Consider the following 20,583-nt stretch of genomic DNA (forward strand, 5'->3'; position numbering starts at 1 on the left):
GCTCCTGAAATCGAATCAGCCCTCCTGGTGCTCCAAATGAGACTGGGAAATTGTTTGCTTGGATTTGCATGAAGAGCCAGAAAATCATTGAAAGTAGGTGAGACTTCCAGTCACCTAAGGCATAGTTTTTCCTTTGAATTTCATTTTCACACTAGGAATAGCTCCTTCTGAGATCTCTCTATCCCTTTCTACTCCCTCCTTTTCTTTGCCCTACCTCCACCCATTCTCCCTATCTTTCTGCTCTTTCCTATTCACAAATTTCAGTGGAACACAGAATATTAGCTCTGTAAAAGCTAATTCTTTAACATATGTTAAAGAATTTAAGATGGAGAAAAGTGCTTATAGTCACACTCCTGTGAGGCAAATTTTACAAGTAATTACAAGATTATTATTCCTATTATTTTATAGATGAGGAAACTGAGGCCCAAATAAATTAAATTACTTGTCTGTGATTACACAAAAAATAAATAGTAGTGCTTCAATTTGAATGCAGGCCTCCTACTTCTAGGTCCAGGGGTTTTTACATTATGCCTTTTGTTATTGTTGGTCATTTTTCACTCATGTCCAACTCTTTGTGATACTATTTGGAGTTTTCTTGGAAAGATACTGGAGTGGTTTTTCCATTTCTTTCTCCAAAACATTTTACAGATAAGGAAACTGAGGTAAATAAGATTAAATGACTTGCCCAAGGTCACAAAATTAGTAAGTGTTTGAAGCCAGATCTGAACTCCAGGTAATGAGTCTTTCTGACTTCAAGCCCAGTACTTTATCCTCTGTGCCAGACAGTCGCCCACTATATCTCACTATCTCAATAATTACTATATATATATATATATATATATATATATATATATATATATATATATATATATATAATCTTATTTGATTCCCACCTTCCGACAACCCTGTTAGGTAGCTAGTTGAATTATTTTCCCTGTTTTACAGGAAATTGATGCTTAAATAATTAAAGTGACTTGTCAGCAAGTTAGTGACAAATCCAAGAATGAAACACAAACATGGGTTTTCTAACTCTCAATTAAAAGCATTAGACATGGAATCAATGGACTAAGATTCAAAGACTCCACCATTTACTTGTTGTGACCCTGGGTGAGTCATTTTACCTCTCTCTGTGTCAATTTCCACATCTAAAAAAATGAGATGAGACTAATGACCCTACTAGCTCTAAAATTAGGATATTGTAGCTGCTCCTTCAAGATACTTCCTCCAAACTTTTAAAAACAAAAAATGTAAATAACAATAATTTTTAAACTACTCATTAGCCAATAGACACAATTAGCAAAAACAGTAGTTACAAAATATTTCTTCCATAAATCTAACATGGATTCTCATGCCAGTGTAAACAGAGCCTACGGGAAGAATAAGTTCAAGATTGGGGCATAATAGTAGTAAGGTATTGGTATAAAATACATCTATGACAAAGGCACCTTAAAACTCCCAGTACTGCAAGGCCTAGAAGTCTTTTCTCTATTCAAAGTGATCTCAAGAAGCTCCCCTTGGATATAGGGTCTCTGCAGAGTGGGTTGCTCAGCTGAGTTTCCAGGATCTTCTCTCCATAATCTGATTCCTGAACTCTGCTTCCTCCTTTGAGTGGCTGCCTCCCTGTATCTTTGTCTCTCTGGAATGAGTATCTCTGCTCCCTGCCAAATGCAGTGTCTATTACTGGTTGAGTAGCTAGCTCTACATCAAAGTTACACAGCAGTAAAGGATAGGAGGAGAAGGAAATGATCTTCATCTTTCCAAAAGCAATTCCTTCTCAGGGTCCTGGTTCTTCCTCCACTTCTGGTTCTCAGTTTGAAACTTCTTGGCTATATAAAGTTCCCAGGGATATAGTTAATTGGTTTGCTCAGATAACTGTTAGGTAGTTCTTTTCTTTTCTCTTCTTTCCTTCCCTTTTCTTTCCTTTCCTTACCCATATATTTACCCTTACCCTTACCTTCTATCTTTTAATAAATACTATGCATTGGTACTAAGGCAGAATGGTAAAGACTAGGCCATTAGGGTTAAGTGACTTGCCCAAGCTTCCACAGCTAGGAAGTATCTGAAGTCAAATTTGAACCCTGGTCTATGTGGCTCTCTACTCACTGAACCACCTAGCTGTTCTAGGTAGTTCTTTTCTTTGACTCAAGCAGAGAGATTGATTAGTACAAACACAAAGGAATCACTGGGGTTTTGTGATACCTTGTTAATCCTTTGAAATCTCACACCTGACTATACTCTGTGACCATCAACTAAGTCAGAGGCATCAGTCATATCCCAAATCCCTTACACTATGATCCTAATTCTGTTTTCTTTCTACTTCACCAGGCTAGACTTATCTGATGACATTATTTTTGAGCACAGGAAAAGGGGTCAGCTTTTTAGCAGCCAGTTTCTCTGTATGGTGGTTATATGATCCTACTCCCAGGGCCATTGTCACCAGCACTGTGATCCTCAGCATGTTGGGGTAAAAGAGCCTATATAGGTTAGACTATAATCAGTGAAGTGTCCTACAGGCTTTTAACTCTAGTATTTCATCTAGTCCCAGAAGATCAGGTTAGCATTGACTGCTTACTAGAGAACAAGTGGATAAAACCCATATTCACATACAAAGAATAAGGGTTCAATTCAGTATCTGAGACTTCCTTAATATGTCACCAGCTCCCAAGTACTTCAGCCCCATTGTCCTTCTCTAGTGTCTAAATAATCAATTTAGTCTTTCAGGAAAAAAGAAGAAAAAACTCTACTCGCTCAGTGTTATCGCCACCAGACCAAAAAAACTACTTTTTTTTTTTTAACTTCCATTTCTCATTCTGAAGGTTGGGGAAGGGGAACTCAAAGCCAAACTGTCAGAATCCATACAGTTTTCACCAATGATCATTGCCTTTGGTAACCTTTCTAACTGAATCCAGCCTCTCCTCTTATCTAGAGACAAACACAAGTCAATGTGGATCCTCTCATGGACTTCCACTCTGACAGTGACACTGAAAATGAGAGGTGCCTCTGGACTGGTGCTTCAAGGAGGCTAACACAAGTGCAGAAATGGGCTGGCCATTGGACCAAAAAGACATTGTACTAGGTAGGACTCTGTGGAGATAAGCGCTGGGTAGCCATGAACAATGTGAAAGCATTAGTCATTTAGAAAAGTAACTCAGCTACTGGTCTGACTTCACTGACTTGGGTAATGTAAGGTAAGGAAGAGAGATGCTAACCTTAACATTAGACTACAAGCTGCTACCAGCTCAAAAACAGATCAAAGTGATGCTGAGATCTAAGTAAATGATAAAGAGGACTGATTTTTAAGCTTGAAGAAATAAAAACCCAATACTCTAACAAGAAAACTATCACACATAATCAAAAAGTTTACTGCAACAACAAAAAAATATATTACATCCATTCTCACCCATACTCACACAATCTCAATCACTCTTACATACCCTCACTCACCTGATTGAACACAAATCTTACTTGTACGCACATGTTCCAGTGCAGGAGAGGAGAGAATCTTCAATCAAATTTGGACAACAGGCAAATATGCATACAGAACAGATGAAGAGAATCAACGAGAAGATCATGAACAGAAAGAAAAAGAAACTTTCAAGACCAGTAAAAGAACTGAATGAACTATAATGAACAGCCAAAAGAAAAACTTTACTCAAGAATAATCTAGAAGACAGATCTTCGTGGGACCGCTCACATAAGATAGTGCACTGTGAACTCATTAACTTCACATTAGGGACATATATCCAACACATGCACAGCTTTAGGAAAGATTGATCACTTTAGACAACATGCAGACAAAGACATCTTTCAACATGGATTAAGTATGTTACACACAAACACTACACATCTAGGACATGACCACAACACACACTGCCTTGGGAATCCTGTCTTAAATAAGCAGGATTAATGACAATAAAAAATGTAAAAACTATAAATAAAGTCTTGCTAGTGCTCAAACAGATAAAAGGACTAAAATACCTTTCTGTCTGGTTGACACCAGAAGCAAAACTCTTGTGTATTTATATATTATGTGTATACATATCATATGTAAATGTTGTACAGTGAAAATTTCATGTACATGATGTAAATCGCATGTGTCATAAATCTACTAACACCACATAGAGTGAAGGATAGGGGTACCACTAACAACAATAGCATTAACAACATAAAATAAGGCTAACATTGGGACAGAAAGACAGGGACGAGGGAAGTTTGATATTAGGCTAGTCAGATGAGGGACAGACATAGGAAATAAGATTAAGATAAAGAAAGCAAGATAAGAAATATTCTCTCAGTTAAGCACTAAGTAAAAGAAAATAGAATAAGGTTTTACAAAGTTATCATAATTCAAATGTAACAGTAAGAAATGGATGTCAAGTAGCATTAAGTTAAATTGTTTCAAATTGTTTTGTGACATTGTTGGTCCAAAAAAACTTTATTCCAATGTATCAATTCCATGTAACCTAGAAATCACCTATCCTAACCTTTTCCCCATAAATCCCATCTTAGGTATAGTGTTAAAGTGTAGAAGGGAGTTTAGGGAAAATAGATTTTTTTTTCTTTTGGGGATGGGATAGAAAAATAGTTTAAAAACCTAGTGCTAAGAACAAAAATATTAAGTTACTTGTTTAACCCTGGTGCCTTGTTTGGTTAACAATTGCACAAGACGAAAAGTGGGATTTGAAAGGTAAGGAAGAGAGATGCCAGCCTGATTGACAGATTGGTCAGAGAAGCAGTAGGGGAAGGAAGGAGAATGCTGTGGGTTCTGAGAGCTGCCTGGAACTTTGAAGCCAACTAACAGGAGGAGTTACTTCCAGACTGGGAAGTGAAGAGGGAAGGTGGTTTTCTGGGAGCAGAGGTAAGAGACCATCCATCTGAGACCTGTCTTCCTTCAGAGACCCCAAAAATACCTCCACTGAGACTCTGCAATGACAGCTACACCTCTTCTCAAGAAGGATTTAGTTTGGCCTCTTCTGGCCATAGCCAACCAGATCCTTCCCATGGGGTCTCTCTCTTTCCCTAACCTTGTTCCTTGAACTGCACCATAAGAGTTAGTTAACTTTAAGAATAAGATTAAGAAGCAGTTGGCAAAAGGAGAGGAGGCCAGGGCACAAAAAGCCTCTGGCCTCCAGACTTTGAAAAGCCAATCTACAAGGGGGGGAGGGTGGCAGGGGGGTGGTTGGGGGAGGGAGGGCAACTTTTAGGGCTCCCCTTTACCCGCCTTCTTTTTCCCTTCATACCTTTGCCATCACCTGCCCCAAATAAGCTCAAAAAACCATTTGGAAATATTTAGACTTTGGGTTAGGGTTTATCTTAGGGATCAAGCAAAGGGGATTAAGTTCTCACAAGGAGGGGGTTGATTCCAACCCCTATGACTCAATATCTCTGACCAAGGAAGCTATCACTTTCCTTGGCAGTTGATCTTATCAAAACCCTTGGGGACTGGCAGTTGTTGCCCCCTTGGGAGGTGGAAGTTACAAGAGGTCATCTTGTCTGACAGGGACAGTTCCGACCTCAATAGCCATAACTCCTCTGAGGGAGACACAGTGCCACCTCATTGAATCAAACCCCTCTTTTTTTTTTTTTAGCTTAAAAACAAAAAAAGATTTATTAATTTAGAAAGTAATGTTGAGAGTGGCCAGGAGGATAGCAAGGTAGAACAGCAAGATGGGGAACAGTTCCTTGGGAGGACAGCATGAATAGAGAGGCTGTTCTTCCATGGGGACAGCATGGATAGAGAGGCTGTCCCCCAGACGACATCAGTTCTGGGGTTTATATTCTTTTTAGATGCTATGTCCTAGTATGGACAAGACCAGAGTGAGTGTTAGTCCCTCAGGCATTTGGTGGGGTGAGGTGGTCATCTGACTGTGGCATGCCTGGAGGCATAAAGATTCATTTCTTTGTCCACCTTAAATCTAGAGGACAAAAGAGGGTAAACATCTCAGGACCCTGGGTGGGGTCATTGGGTGTTTCTAGGTTGAGTCACAAGGATGCAAGGGCAAGGGAGTTTCCCTGATAATAGTTGGCCTGGGTTTCTGGGGGTACAGTACCCATGTCATCTCCCCCCTCTCCTAATATGTAAGGGAAAAAGGGACGGGGAACTGTCTTCTGTAACTTCTTCACAGCTGAGAATGGGTGTAGAGATCTCCCTGCCTAACATTAGGAGAGAGAGGTATTGACTGTAGGCCATGATGTCGAGAGCATCAGGCTGGGATGTTTGCCGAGGTTATGGTGGAATCTAGCATCTGGGTGACTCCCATGAGTGCTTTTACCCTAGAAGCAACTAGAGAGATGACAAGGTTACAAACCCACATATCCCACAGGGGAGTAGCCAAAACTGGAGTGGTTGCTAATCTCCTTGAAGCCTCAGGTCTTGGATACACCTCAGAGGCACTGAGACCTTGGGCTAGAGGCCTGGGGTTCTCTCCACTTTTGGGGTGCTTCATACAGACCCAACAGTTAGAGGGACCCACTTTGGCTTACTGCTTCCCCAAGCCGAGTCAGAGAATTATATTTCCAGCTGACTTGGCATGTACGATTTGAAATACCAAAAAGGACAAAGAATGTAAGGAAAGAGATAGTCATGGCTAGAACAAGAGAGATTTAAGATAACGAGGAGGGGATGGGGCTACTTATTCCAAAGTGTTCTTAGGTTGGATCTTTCTGGGAAGAGGAATTTGAGATCTTCCAGCAGAAAGGCTGTGGGCACAGGGTCCCAGGGACATGTCCTCAGTGAGTGCCTGGGTCCTAGGTAGCTGGGAATCTGCTTGGAGATGTGAGGGATGTCCAGCGACTGCTTCCCCTGATGGGCAGACAGGTCACAAGGGAGAGTCATCCCCTAAAATAGAAGTGTAGAAAACCAGGACTGGGGGGATAGAAACAAAGAACATTACTACAATAACAATTGGTATTACACATTTTCATTTGGGTATCTTAGCCAACAGACTTATTCAGAAATTATCTTCTGACAGGAATAGATCCCTTTAGGAAATTGGATTCCTAAGTTGTTAGCAGAGCTGGTATGTGATGTTTCTGTTAAAGAATATCCTTTTGCAAAGTACACATTAACTATGACATCTATAAACACTTGAGTAACAATATTTTACAGATGAATTTCTTTACCCCAAATTCTGGGGAAAATTCAAGAGAGCTCTGAGTTATTCCAAGCTCAAGATCCAAACTTCAATTAAGGCTGCAAATACAAGCCATCAATTAATAAACTTCACTTACTTCTCAAAGTAAGTTCCTAATGTTAAGGTCCAGTTCGTCACCCACCACCAAGGAAAACCCCACAGACAATGCAATCAAGCAGGAGGGTCCTTTATTCTGGTATACACCAGGGGAAGCTCAGCACAAGAGTTCCGCCTGCAGTTGTGAGTGCAGAGTCCTTTATACCCAATGCCTGACAGCATATCACTAGCCACCATACGTGGCCCACAAGTTTCTCCTGGAATCTATGTTTTGGGCGTCGGCACATTTAGGTTCCCTGACAGGGGTCTGTTGGTCAGATGTTCTATAATGATATGTGCTGTACTGACCAAGCAGCTCCCTGCTTGGGGCTCCTTCATTCCCAAATTCTTTTTCTCTTAGGGGGCAGAGGGAAGGCTTGTCCACTGAGGCAGCTTGTGGCCCTCAGTCCGGGGCTCGCTAGGGGTCGGTACTGTTGTCAGAGGGCCAATACCTGGGTGGCATCCAGCTGGCCTTTCATGAACTGAACAAGGTGGTTAAAAACGCAGGGGCCAAATGTCAAGAGTAGGGTTAAGATTATGAGGGGTCCTATGAGGAACATGACTAGGGAGAAGAATTGAAAAGGTGGGCGTACCAGGGGCTGGCAGTTTCCCTCTCCTTCCGTCAGAGCTTCTATACCTTCTTGTAGCTTGCTCAGGGAGTCCCTAATAATCCCTGAGTGGTTAACATAGAAGCAGCACTCCTCACCCAAGGCTGCACAGAGGCCCCCCTCCTTAAGGAAGAGGAGGTCCTGCTTGGCATAGTAGGCCCCTTGGGGTACTATTGAGAGGGGGTGCAGCGGGCAGTGAGGGAGCTAGGGGAGACACAGGGCTGTAGGCCAGAGGGGAGGCACAGCCAGTGCACTCCTGCAGGTGGGATAAGGTATTTCCCGATTGAGGGATACTCTGTGACAAGGGAGGGAGAAACCAAGAGGTGGGGGAGAAAGTGAAGTAATGGAAGTGAGTGGGTCATGTATTCCTTTTGCTAGCTGTCTCCCCACTGCTTCTAGTGAGTCCTGCCATCTGGCCAGCCCAGCCATCCATAGGGGAACCACACAGCCTCCTGGAGGGCCAGAATCTCAGGCCCCACCTGGTTCAGTGCCCCCTGCCATCCCATCCCCTCCTCTCTCCAAGGATCTAAGGGGAAAAGGGCAGAGGTCCAGATCTTCTGTAGTTTCTTCAGTGCTGAGCATGGGTGTAGAGCTGTCCCTACCTTTGTGTAGGAGAGAGGGGGAGGGAAGGCTGCAGACAGTGTCTTTAGGGGAGCATCCTCAGTGGATTCCAGGGTCCCAGGTCGGTGGAGAACTGCCTGGAGATCTGAAGGGTGTCCTGTCACTCCTTCCCTCGATTGGCAGACCGGTCACAAGGGGAAGTCAGCCCCTAAGATAGAAGTGTATTGGGGCAAATAGCAGATAGGAATAGGACATTAATACAATAGCAATGAACATCACACATTTGCATTTGGGTATCTTAACCAGCAGACTTCATCCTCAGAAATCATCTTCTGACAGGAACAGATCCCTTCCTGAGTTGTTTGCAGAGCTGGTATGTGATGTTTCTGTTAAAGTATATCCTATTGTAAAATACACATTAACTAGAACATCTATAAACACTGGAGTAACAATATCTTACAGATGTATTTCCTTACCCCAGAGGCTGGGGAAACCAAGAAGGCTGTAAGCTATCTTTCCAAGCTCAAGAACCAAACCTCAACTGTGGTAAATTAAGGCTACAAATGCATGCCATCTAGGAATAAACTCCATCTATTTCTCAAAGCATGTTCCTAACAATTTGAGAATTCTCAATTATTAGGGTTGTTTGAGGAAATGGAAACTTTAATATCACAATTTGCATTATGTGCTGATCATGGGAATTGTCACAAAGGAAGAAGGCCCTGAAAGGGAAATATCTCCAAGTCACAAAAGACACACCAAGCAAGGCTGTCACTCGCCATTGTTGTTCCACTCGAGGATGGTCAGGAAAATTCAGTCCAAAGTGAGCCTTGGGCTGCCTTCTCTATAGCCATCCTAGGACTTTTTCTCTCCTTAGAGCACTTGCCACTGGATGCCAGAGGCCTTCTTTTCCTTAAAGGACAAGTCTCACCCATTAACAGCTCAGAGAAATTTGCTTATCAGCAATCCAGAAACAAATCTCCACACCCCCAAATAAGCCTTTAATATCCCTACAAGGCTGATCACACAATTATTTTCATGTATTTACATATCAGGTGTAGTCACATGAGTGCTGAATTAAGTAGTTCCCTATAAACCAGGGCTGTATCATCTCCTGGACGTAGGCCATCTGAAAGACTAAGACAAGGTCATGCAGGAATCACTTCAGGGTAACTGTCCAAAGAATCATGTGTGATTTTCCCACATACATTACTTTATATATTATCCCTAAGTTAAAGAGCCAATTATGAGAGCAGAACATTCATCTGTTCCCTTTCATCTTCTCTCTACCTTTCTGTTCCTCCAAAACCCTCTGCTTAAAAGCAGAACACACCGTCCATTCTTCCTTTACAAACCCACATACTAAAGCTTTATGGACCTTAAATCAAAGTCCCTTTCTTCCAAATTCAAACCCAACATACCTCCCCACTTTCCCTAACATGCTTTTACTATCATAAGTCAAACAACCAGCCCCCTGGTATCACTTCAATTGCTAATCGGTAACCCCAAAGAATTCTGGTTTAAAAAGATTACATCATTGAACAGTCTTTAGCATAGAGCTCAACTATTATAAATTTCAGTTCATAGTACAAATTGGTAGACTGAGGTAATAAACTATATGGTTGAGTGAGATTTACAGTGAGGTGTTGTTTTTTTTTAATATCCAAACGATACTTAAACACATTTTAGCAGCCACTCACATAACAATCATAAATTTCTGAGCAAGCATTTTCACATATATGCCATTTTTAACACCCTACCTATTCTTTGGTTATTGTTTGTCACATATATCTTTATACAGATCAAAATGTAATCAAAATATCAACCAACAATCCCCAGAACTCGTATGAGGTAACTTCATCAATTACATATCACTCAACTCATTTTATCATTCTGGACCTGGAATGTTTGTAGTAAGATTCTACAGCTGCAAACAAGCCTTTTTTTTTTTTGGTCAGAGAGGGCTGGCAATATTTGCTTGCTTGAATACCTTAAAACCTCCGTTTCTACAATTAAGATATACTCATCTTTAAGTTCTATCACACAGCGGTTGTTAACTCTTTGAAGCCCCTATGTCAGTTCATAATGTTATAAGCACTTCTTTCTCCTTCCTGGGTCCAAGGAAGGGGTTAATAGCTTCTGAGCAATTTTATCCCAAGGCTGCTGGCCTTGACTTAGATTTTATTACTTAGCAACCTTGGCCCATCCTTCTTTAACCAGTGAGCTCACTATAATGTAAAAGTTTGAATGTATCAAACCCCCTTCATAATAATTTAGTCTCAGTGGATTTCAGTTTGAACTCCACACTTCCAAATAACTCTGATTAAGTCCTTCAGCAATGTTTCAGTGTAACCAAACTGAGGTGCAAAGCATTTACCTGTACTTCTCTCAAACCTGTCTAAAGTAGAACAGAACCTCCAGTTTAGTCTCTTTCTAGCTCAAAACATTGCTACATTCCTAATTTAAGTCCATCAACATTATTCCAATTCATAATTTGTTGTGTCTATTTCACACTAGAATTCATAGTATCAATTAGTATCTCTATTCATTACTCTTATTGAAGTGGAGCACTTCATAAAATGAATCCAGACACCCCAAAATTCAATTATTAACTTATCTAGTTAGGTTATAAGACATAAAGTTATTTCCCTTCACATGTACTTAATCACTTTTCCCTACTTAGCTTCATGTTACCTGGCATTCCAGCCTGACCTCTTTGATATATCTGAAGCTAGACTGTATTTAATCCTCATGAAAAGCCCTCTCGATTACAGGGCTGGTTGAATTTATCTTGTTAAGGGCACACAGGTTGTATGTCATATACCCTTAACCTATTTAGGTGGAAAACTTAATCCTCTTCATAATATAATGCATACATATTTAGCATTCACTAATTTCCAGCATTTGGCATCTAGATTACAAATTCCTTCCTATGCATTTTGCATTTTGCACATTTAAAAACAATTCATATAGCCTTGATTAAAAACATTATTTAAAAATTTCCTCTTTTGTAAAACATCAATTCTTAGCATTTATCTCATTAATGCCATGCACAGATTAACCACTTTGAAAAAGAAAAAAAAACTTCTTGTGTGTGTAATATAATTTCTTGCTGCTATTTCTGACAGCACATATATTAAAATAAATGTGATTTGAAGGATTCCCAAATTCAAATTCTAGAATAAGTTCTTTTCAACAACACAAAGGGTTAACAACTGCCTAAAGCAGCTAGTTTTAATCAGGAAAGAAATCTGATACCCACAATTACTCATCAGTGGCCAGCTCCCTTCGGCTGTTTCCAGCTTCCTTTGGCTGCCTCCGGCTATCTGTCAGGGGCAAGCAGCCAGCGGCTGGCCACCTGATCCCTCTGTGTGGCAAAAAACCTCAGTGTGTCTAAAAATCACCTAGAGATCATGGGGCGTCCCCCAGTCTCTCCTAGGGGTGCAATATCTTCCCAAAAGGGGACTCGAACCCCTTTCCCTTCAAACCAGTTGAGAGCAGTGTCTACTTGGTGGAGACACAGAGCTCCGCGCTCAGGGCTCTCTCAACCTGATGGAGACTTTAACTCCGTATGGCAGAATCAGACCTCTGTCCTCAGGGGCCTCTAACCACCTGGAAGTTCCGATCTCGGCACCTGCCCTGGACCGTATCCTTTCCCCACTGCTGATCACAGATGCTTCCTCAGTTTCCCGACTGGCCTTCTCTCGAAGGACACAGAAATGTGGTAATCCCGAGTCCGCACTCAGAAACAGGTGGGAGGGTCAGACTGATGCCGCGAGGCTAAGCCTCTCGCCTTAGAAAAAGGCAGGCCCTGGGGCTTGGCATAGGGGCTCTTGTTTAAACCGCAAGAACGAATGCCCCACTGAGCCTTATGCCCATCAGGGGTCCTTGTCTCCCCCATACACATTCAGTCACCATTCGCACCCACAGCCACACAACACTCAGCTCACCTGAAGGTCCGGTCCAAGGCAGTGCCTTAGGCCCTCCTGTCTGGGGGGTTCCAAGGTGGAGGGGTACCGGCGAGACCCCAAATGTTAAGGTCCAGTTTGTCACCCACCACCATGGAAGACCCCCAGACAATGCAATCAAGCAGGAGGGTCCTTTATTCTGGTATACACCAGGGGAAGCTCAGCACAAGAGTTCCGCCTGCAGTTGTGAGTGCAGAGTCTTTTATACCCAATGCCTGACAGCATATCACTAGCCACCATACGTGGCCCACAAGTTTCTCCTGGAATCTATGTTTTGGGCGTCAGTACAAGTTTCTCCTGGAATCTATGTTTTGGGCGTCGGCACATTTAGGTTCCCTGACAGGGGTCTGTTGGTCAGATGTTCTATAGTGATATGTGCTGTACTGACCAAGCAGCTCCCTGCTTGGGGCTCCTTCACTAACAATTTGAGAATGTTCAATTAACCTGATAGGTTGTTTGGGGAAATGGAAACTTTAATTTTCCAATTTGTATTATGTGCTGATTATGGGGATGTCACAAAGGAAGAAGGTCCAAACAGGAAAATATCTCATGTCATAAAGGACACAGTGAGTGGCTTCGTGTACCAAGCAAGGCTGGCACTGCCATTATTGTTTCACTCAAGAATTCGCAGTCTAGATGGTCAGGAAAATTCAGTACAAGGTGAGCCTTGGGCTGCCTTCTCTATAACCATCCTAGGACTTTTTCTCCTTAGAGCACTTGCCACTGGATGCCAAAGGCCTTCTTTTCCTTAAAGGACAAGTCTCACCCATTAACAGCTCAGAGAAATTTTGCTTATTAGCAGTACAAAAACAAATTTCCATACCCTCAAACAAGCTTTTCTGACCATTTGCCCTCTCTAAGGATTCCTTAAAGCCTATAAGTCTACATTATAGCAATTATTCTTACATATTTTGGCAATAATTAATTTGTAACAATTTAGTCATAAAACCTGAACAGGAATGTTGAATTCACTAGCTCTACAGTAAATACAAATCAAGGCTAGATCATATCCTGACCTTAGGCCATCTGAAGGAACTAAGACAAGACCAGTCAGGAATCTCTCTAAGGAATTTTGATTTTCCAAAACTACATACATCAATTCTAGAAATGATCCCTAAGTTAAAGATCCAATTATGAGAGCAAAACATCTGTTTTCTTTCACCTTCTCTCTCTCTCTCTCTCTCTCTCTCTCTCTCTCTCTCTCTCTCTCTCTCTCTCTCTCTCTCTCTCTCTCTCTCTTTCTCTCTCTCTCTCTCTCTCTCTCCCTCCCTCTCTCTCTCTCTCTCTCTCTCTCTCTCTCTCTCTCTCTCTCTCTCTCTCTCTCTCTCTCTTCCTTCAAAACCCTCTGCTTAAAAAGCAGAACACAACTTCCATTCTTCCTTCAAAAATCTGCATACTCAAGCTTTATGGACTTTAGAGCAAAGTCCCTCTTTCTTCTGAATTCAAACCCAACATAACTCTTCACCTTCTCGGACTTTTACCATCATAAGTCAAACAAACATTCTATTGATATCACTTCAATTGCTAATCGGTAACCCAAAGAATTCTGATTTAAAGGATCATTGAAATACTGTATCTTTAGCATAGTATTCATCAGTTATAAATTTCAGTTCATAGAACAAATTGGTAAACTGAGGTAACCACTGAGTATTGAACAAAATCTATGGTAGAGTCAGCTTTACAATGAGCTTGTTTACATCCAAACAATACTTAAAATACATATTTCAACAGCAACTCATATAACATTAAAAAATTTCATAAAGCATTTAGTATTACAGGATCTATTTTAAATTTAGAGTTTTGAAACCTTTTAAGGACTGTAAACCTTAAAGCAAGCCTTTTGACAAGCAGGCTGATTATCTATTTTCAAGATCAAGAAGTTAAATGCAATAATAAAGTTATTCCAACTTTAATACACTGGGATGAAAACCATTGAGATGAAAACCATTTGATAATTTTAAACAAAAACCCATTTTTGGTAAGTTTAAACACTTTAACCTATTTTTTCCCTTAAACCTCTTATGGTAGAAAGGTAGATAAGGATGGAATGCAGTCTTTTCAAGGCTATACTGCTAAAAACCTATTTTACAAAACCAATCTGTGGCTTTTCTATACAAACAAATTTCACTGTCTGACAAAATTAAAATTAGGATGTTATTTTTTAAACCCATATAAATACATGATCACAATTTTGAAATAAAATACCAATAAATACCTCTAGACAAATTTAAGCATTACTTCCTTTTGGTTAGCAGACAGGGAAAGGAGATTTATCAGGTCTTCTTATCTCTCCCTGTTTACCTCAAAACAGAAGATAATTAATAGGTTGTTTTACAAATTGGAAAAAAAAAACCTTAGTTTTTTAAAAAAGTATAAGACATTTAAAAATCCCCAAAATAGGGGTGTCTCACCAGTTTTTTTCTGTTCAGAATCAATCCTTCTTCCTCTCTGCAGTAAAGGAGGAAGGCAGATCTGATCAGTGAACTAAAAAGCTTCCCCGTGTTTCCTTCCCCCCCATCTCCACCTGGGTTTTTTTTGGCAGGCCCTGGACTTAAAATCCAAGTGAAGAGTAGAGTTTAGAGAACTGGGATCCTTGTTAGAGAATAAATCTAAAAGGTACAGAGCTTCTGTCCATAAAATATGTCCAATTGCCACCTGGTGTTAGAATTTAGGGTAACAAAAAGTCAATTTCCTCATCATTTTTTTATGTTGCTCAGCTATTTAACATGAGAGAAAACAAACAAACAAACAAATCCAACTGAATTTTCTCTCAGGCTCTTAGACTTGATCTCTTCCCAACAGGAGAGGCCTGCAAGCATGCTTCTCCCTTTGTCTTAATTGGGTCTGCTAGTCCCTATCTGGCTTGACCTCAGGCTAGAAAAAAAAAAGGATTTTCCATGAATAGGCCATGCCTCTTGCTTATCAAAAATGTAACATGGCCAGTCAACATTACAAAAAGAAATTGGTTGCTTTTTCTTTAAGCTGTTTAGTGCCAATTTTTTCCAATTTTTAAGTATACACCCCAAAGGGGAATCTCGGGGTTTTCTCTGTCTCTGTCACATTTAGATGCGGAAATGGCCAATTCCACATCGAGGGTCAACAGCTATGCATCCACAGAAGTTGCCCGACCAAGAGCACTCAGTTCTAGCACTGAGGTGAGCACTCAGCTGAACACTGAGGCGGCAAGACTTTCCCACACAACTAAAACATCTTCTAGTGGGGGCAGCTGGGTGGCTCAGTGGATTGAGAGCTAGCCCTAGAGACGGGAGGTCCTAGGTTCAAATCTGACCTCAGACACTTCCTAGCTGTGTGACCCCAGGCAAGTCACTTAACCCCCATTGCCTAACCCTTACCACTCTTCTGCCTCCAAGACGGAAGGTAAAGGTTTAAAGAGAAAAAAAAACATCTTCTAGTATAAGGGGAAGCCGACAGATAGACCCTAAACTCCAGTGGCCAGACTGATCTGGGGCCGATGGGAGGGAGAGCACGAAAGAGTTCCCACAGAGATATCACCCAAAAGATGGGGGTTTCAGGAGTCAAAGAAAAGCTCCTTCCTACCTGAAAAGCCGTGTCGCTGTGTCCTCATGGACGATCCCGGTTACAGGAGTAGCTTTCAGGAGAGCCAAAAACATTGGGCGCCAAAAATGTTAAGGGCAGGAAGGATACCCTTGGGGTTCGGGAAGGATACCTTTCTGCAAGAATGCGAGACTCCATAACTTAGCTTAAAAACAAAAAAAGATTTATTAATTTAGAATGTAATGTTGAGAGTGGCCAGGAGGATAGCAAGGTGGAACAGCAAGATGGGGAGCAGTTCCTTGGGAGGACAGCATGAATAGAGAGGCTGTTCCTCCATGGGGACAGCATGGATGGAGAGGCTGTCCCCGAATCAAACCCCTCTTCAGTCTTCTGTCCTCCATCTCTCAAACAACGCCTCAGTGGAGTCATATCCTTTCCAATGAAACAGGACCTGGCTTACCTCTCCCCATAAGTAACAAAGGAGGAAACCATTCCCTTCATTTTCCTTTCCCCTCTCTCCTTCCTTCCTTTCATGTTCTCCATTACAATAACTCATCACCAATTAAATGAAACAAATCTAGTTATTCAGAAATAGTTTATTTATATACAGTTGTAACCAAACACTGTCAGGGAAAGTAAAATCCAAGAAACTAACACTGAGGTAAAAGTGATTTCGTAGTCTCATATTACTAGATAAATTTTAGTAAGGATCAAGGGCTCCTCCAGAAAAGTCATTAAAAGAGGTATTAATATCTTCAATGTATGGTTGGAAGAGACCATCATACTCAGGTACTAGAAAGCATGGCATGTCTCTTAGAAAATTAGACATGGTTCAATCCCAACAAAGGCTGGGCTTCAATAAACAGACCTGACTTTTCCCATCAGTGACTAAAATCAAGAAGAGACCATTCTTAATCAAGGGGGAGAAAACATTTTTTAAAGGTACAGAAAGAGCATTTAAAAGTCAAAATTGTGATTCAAGATGCAGAAGAAAGAACATAGCCCCCCTGATGTCTACCAAATTACCTTCCAAAAAGCTATGATATAATGCCTCAAGAACAAATTCTGGAGCAGCATAACCCACAAAAAGATGGAGTGAAGTAAGTTTTCAGCCCAAAACAACTCAGAAGGTTGGCAAGAGGAATCTAGTGCACTAAAGTAGAATGCAAAGCAGTGTGTCAAGGCAGGCCCCACTGTGGCAACAGGCCCTGGACACAGCTGAAGCAGCATCAAAGGCTTCTAGAACTCTCAGCCACAGGCAGTAAGGGTGGTTCAGACAACTGCTCGGAAAGAAATTAAAGGAATCCCTTTGCTTGCTCTGGGCGCAAGACTCTTGTTACATTGCCCAGAAGCAGATTCAGGTGAAATCTCATTGAGGAATGAGATTTCAGGGTGAGAAGGAGCACCAGCACATATTATTGGTTGTGGCCACAGGGAAGCAAGTGTAAAAATTAAAATTAAATGTGCAATAATAAAAATATTATATTTTAGGAGATTTATTAATGATCATTAGAAATAAAGAATAAAAAAGGAATAAAAAATAAAATAAAAAGACCATGGATAATTAGCCAGTTCAAAACCCCTGCACTTGCCATGCTTACCTTCAAGCCCAAGAAAGTGAGCAGGACTGACCACTGAATATTTATTCCCTGTCTACAGGAAGTACATAATGACAGGAAGTCAGTGAGTTCCAAGAAAATGTAGTTCTTTTTTAGGGTAACAGATTTTCAATTATACATTCTTCCCCATCATTATTGGGAGACTAGTCTCCCCAATTGATCATTTAACATAATTAACTTTTAAATTACAATAATTTGTGGGGAAAGAACAAAATCAACAATTGCTGAGCACATTGACAAAAAGCCAATTAGGGGACAGTCCGCTTTGGCATAAGAATATACATACAAAACAATTGCATTCAACCCCACACAGTTCAAATCACCACATCCCAAAGTTCACTCTGGATCTTCTGATGCAGTGTGTTGTCTATGTAGGCATATTCATGGTACCTTCTCTAAACAGTTCACTTTCTGACTTTGGAGGTATCATGTTTCTTATCCTAAAATTATACTTAAAAAGAATTTGAACTTTACATTTTAGAATAATAATATGCAAGTGATCCTTTTCACAGTTCAAAAGGGTAAAAGAGTACTTGTGGTTACTCATAGACAATAGAATGGGCCAGAGGAGTATTAAATACACCTCTTCTTATATCAAAATACCTTGGAAGAACTGAAAGCAGATAGGTCCCCAGTGTCAGCTCTGAAGGCAGCTGCACAAAGAATCTGAAGCTTGGAACAGTGCTCCCTTCAGCACAGTTCAGAGCCAACCCTAACAGTCTTTTAAATTAAAAGAAAAGAAAACAGCTGGGAAATGAGCAAATAACAAAAAAAATGAAACAACACAGAAAGTTATTTTGGTGACAGGGAAGACTAAAAGACAAACTCAGAAGACAACAAAGTGAGTACTGCTGCATTCAAAACCTCCAAGAAAAAATATGAATCACTTTTAAGACCCAAAAGAATTAATGGAAGAGCTCAAAAAGGATTTTAAAAATCAAATAAGAGAGGTAGAAAAAATTATTGTAAAAAGAAGTGTGCAGGAAAAGAGGGAAAGAATTCTTTACAAAGTAGAATTGACCAAATAGAAAAGGTGGTACAAAAGTTCACTCAAGAAAATCATGCCTTAAAAATTAGAATTGGGTTAGTGAAAGCTAATGACTCCATGAGACGTCAAATAACAATCAAAGTCAGAAGAATGAAAAAAATAGAAGAAATTGTGAAATAGGTCATGAGAAAAACAACTGACTTGGAAAACAAATCCAGGAGAGATCATCTAGGAATTATTGGACTACCTGGAAACCATGATAAAAAAAAAAAAGCTTAGACTCATCTTTCAAGAAATTATCAAGGAAAATTGCTCTGGTGTTCTAGAACCAGAGGGCAAAATAGAAATTGAAAAAATCCATCAATAACCTCCTGGAAGAAATTCCAAAAGAATAACTTCCAGGAATATTATAGCCAAATCCCACAATTCCCAGGTCAAGGAGAAAACATTGCAAATAGCCAAAAAGAAGCAGTTCAAATATTGTGGAGACTCCATCAGGATAACACAAGATTTAGCAGTTTCTACATTAAAGGATCAGAGAGCTTAGGATATTCCAGAGGGCAAAAGTGCTAGGACTTCAACCAAGAATCAAAACTGAGCATAATCCCTCAAGGGGAAAAAAATGGATATTCAATGAAATAAAGGACTTTCAAACATTCTTGATGAAAAGACCAGAGCTGAATGGAAGTCATGACTCCCAAAAGGAAAGAAAAATCAAAAGGCATTCAGTGAGGTTAAGCTGTGTGTATCCTGACACAGATAGATTATTCTTGTAACTCCAAAAAAACTCATTATTAGAGCAGTAGAAGGAGTACACATAAAAAGCAAGGGTGTGAGTTGAATGTGATGGAATAATATACAAAAAATTAAATCATGAGAAAAAGGATTGTATTGGGAGGAGGGGAAAAGAAAAAATAGAATGAAGTAAATTATCTCACATAAAAGAAGCATGAAAGAGCTTTTACAGTGGAGAAGATGGGTGAGATGGGGAAGAGAACATGTAAAACTTACTCTCATCAGAATTGGCTCAATGAAGGAAGAGCATACACAATCAATAGGGTATAGAAATGTATCTTATCCTATAGGAAAGTAGGAGGGGAAGGGGATAAGAGAAGGTGGGTGGGGCTGATAGAAAAGAGGTCAAATTGGGCAAGGGAGAGGTCAGAAAATAAAAAGGGTGTAAATAAGATGGAAAGTAAAACACAGGAATCATAATGGTGCAATTTTTTTTTACAAATCTCTCTAATAAAGACCTCATTTCTCAGATACATAGACAAATGAGTTAAATATATAAGAATACAAAGTCATACCCCCAGATGATAAATGGCCAAAGGTTATGAAAAGGCAGTTCTTAGACAAAGTAATTAAAATTATCTTTAGTCATACAAAAATGGTCTAAATCACTATTAATTAGAGAATATAAATTAAAACAACTCTGAGGTACCACCCCACAACTGTTACATTGGCTATTATGACACAAAAAGAAAATGACAAAAATTGGAGGGGGTGTGGGAAAATTGAGACAAGAATGCCCTATTGGGAGAGTTATGAACTGATTCAATCATTCTAGAGAACAATTTGGACCCATGCCCAAAGGGCTACAAAACAAAGGGCTGCGAAAGTACATATCCTTTGACCCAGCAATATTATTACTGGTTTTGTATACCAAAGAAATAAAAAAAAACAATTAAAAAAATTTTTAAGAGAAAGGAACTCTATGTAGAAAAACTACTTAAGGTAGCTCTTTTTGTGGGAACAAAAAATTAGAAAGCGAGGGAATACCCATCAATTGGGGGGTGACTAAGTTATAGAATATGATTGTAATGGAACATTATTATGCTGTAAGAAATGTCAAGCAGGAGGAGCTCAGAAAACCCTGGAAAGACTTATATAAATTGAACCAGAGTGAAATAAGCAGAACCAGGAGAACATTGTACAGTAACAGAAATAATGTACAATGAACAACTGTGAATAACTTAACTACTCTCAGCAATATAACGATCTGAAACTATCCCAAAGGACTCATGTTAAAAAATGCCATCTGTTTCCGGAGGAAAAGACCTGATAGAGTATGAATCCAGACCAAAGCAAACT

The 20,583-nt window shown here is 40.2% G+C and overlaps 1 long non-coding RNA gene across 2 annotated transcripts; it reads right to left on the reverse strand.

Annotated features, from left to right (window-relative positions):
• Positions 1–3,599: 3,599 nt before the first annotated feature.
• On the reverse strand, positions 3,600–12,777 carry LOC130456379 (uncharacterized). 2 transcript variants are annotated; one of them, XR_008915149.1, is made up of 3 exons: positions 12,349–12,777; positions 8,440–8,606; positions 3,600–6,865 (listed from the first exon to the last, which is right to left on the reverse strand). It is a non-coding gene; the product is annotated as an uncharacterized LOC130456379 (long non-coding RNA). The 2 variants fall into 2 exon arrangements; XR_008915148.1 differs by having other exon boundaries at positions 3,603–6,838.
• Positions 12,778–20,583: the final 7,806 nt, after the last annotated feature.

The sequence above is a fragment of the Monodelphis domestica genome, chromosome 1 (genome assembly GCF_027887165.1).
Source record: "Monodelphis domestica isolate mMonDom1 chromosome 1, mMonDom1.pri, whole genome shotgun sequence".
NCBI lineage: Eukaryota > Metazoa > Chordata > Mammalia > Didelphimorphia > Didelphidae > Monodelphis > Monodelphis domestica.